The sequence below is a fragment of the Trichosurus vulpecula genome, chromosome 4, assembly GCF_011100635.1.
Source record: "Trichosurus vulpecula isolate mTriVul1 chromosome 4, mTriVul1.pri, whole genome shotgun sequence".
Taxonomy (NCBI): domain Eukaryota; kingdom Metazoa; phylum Chordata; class Mammalia; order Diprotodontia; family Phalangeridae; genus Trichosurus; species Trichosurus vulpecula.
This window is the reverse complement of record NC_050576.1, coordinates 183661419-183663169: the sequence shown is the minus strand read 5'-3', so window position 1 is coordinate 183663169 and position 1751 is coordinate 183661419. Positions and strand designations below refer to the sequence as shown.

The following is a 1751-nucleotide window of genomic DNA, read 5'->3' as shown; positions in this document are numbered from 1 at the left end:
ATTCTTGTAAATTTGACTTAGTGCTCATTGAGAAATGAGGTCTTTATCAGAGACACTAGTTGTAAAAATTCTTTCCCATTTTTCTGCTTCATTCCTAATCTTGATAGCATTGGCTTTGTTGGTACAAAAACTTTTCAATTTAACATAATGAAAATTATCCATTTTGCATTTCATAATGTTCTCTTGTTTTGTCACAAATTCCTCCATTCTCCATAAATCTGAAAGATAAATTATTCCTTGCTCAACTAATTCGTTTATAGTATCAGCCTTTATACCTAGATCGTATACCCATTTAGACTTCATTCTGGTACATGGTGTAAGATGTTGGTTTATGCCCAATTTCTGCCATAACCTTTTCACGTTTTCCCAGCCATTCTACCTTTTTGAAATAATCTTTTGTTTCATGGGGCACCAAAACTGATCTTTTCCCCAGGATGACCATTTTCCAGATAAAGTGCAGATGTAATACTTGGTAACAAGAGAAAGTGACACTCGGAAGGCACAACATCTTACTATCACATGACTTATGACATTGCCTACAAAAATGAGGAAGAAGTAAAATGAATAAACTCAGATGAGCAGATTGGATGATTGCTAATGTATAAAGAAAGGAAATAATTTTGCCATCTAATTTGGAACAAAACCAGAAAAATACCACTGCCACATTTACAGGCTTGTTTTTCCATCTTGCTAAACAATAACAAGGAAATAAGCTCTTATTGGTGATGGCTATCACTCAGGATGGTATATAAGATGTCCCTGAGGGCAGGAGACTTTCAAACTCAAGTATCTCATTGACCTTGAAAGAAACCCAGAAGCTCAATCCACCATCACCATGGTCAGCTCCTGCTGTGGCTCCACCTGCTGTGGCCAAAGCTGTGGCTCTGGCTGCTGTGCCCCCTGCTGCTGCCGGACTGCCTGCTGCTTCCGGCCTCCCTGCTACCAGTGTGTCTGCTGCAATACCCATTGTTACCGGCCTACCTGCATTTTGTATACCTGTTGCCACCCTAGCTGCTGTGGGTCCAGCTGCTGCCAGCCCTGCTGCCACTCCAGCTGCTGTGGGTCCAGCTGCTGCCCCAGCGGCTGTGGGTCTAGTTGCTGCCAGCCCTGCTGCTGACCCAGCTTCTGTGTGTCCAGCTGCTGTCAGCCCTGTTGCAGTCCCACGGGCTGCCAGACCACCTGCTGCAGAACCACCTGCTGCTGTCCAGCCTTCTGTGGCTCCTCCTGTTGCTGAGTGTTGAAATCTTCCCACAACTGCTCACCATTACTGCTTTCCCCAAGAGAAGCAAGAGTTACTTTCCTTGGATTCATCAGAATGAGCAAGCCTCATTGATAAGCTGAGTCGTATCATCCCAGTTTGATAACCTCAACCCAATTGCTTTTCCAGCTTCTGGAGTCCATCACAACTATCTTTTCTTCTTGTCTCTTTTCTCCTCATAGAAACCAATATGGAATTTGCTCCATATTCATATGCCTAAAAACTTACAAAATACATCAAATTTCATTACTTTGCTCTGGGAAATCATCAGATACCATAACCTTCTGGTTGAAAAGCAAGTTTGCTGTTGTGTTTACTCAAAAACAACTATTTTACCCTAAGACCTGGGATGTGGGGTTCCAATGATGCCACTTTCTTTCCTTGATTTCCTCTTACAATGACTCCCTTATCTTATTGTCTGTTTCTTTCCCAATAAAAATTAATATCCTGTCATAGAAAAAGAAAGTTTCTTTGTTTTTCCTTCTTATGTATT

At 41.9% G+C, this 1751-nt stretch overlaps 1 pseudogene; it reads left to right on the top strand.

The window, feature by feature from the left end:
- The first annotated feature begins 835 nt into the window (after positions 1 to 835).
- Positions 836 to 1234, top strand: LOC118845672 (annotated as a pseudogene).
- Positions 1235 to 1751: the final 517 nt, after the last annotated feature.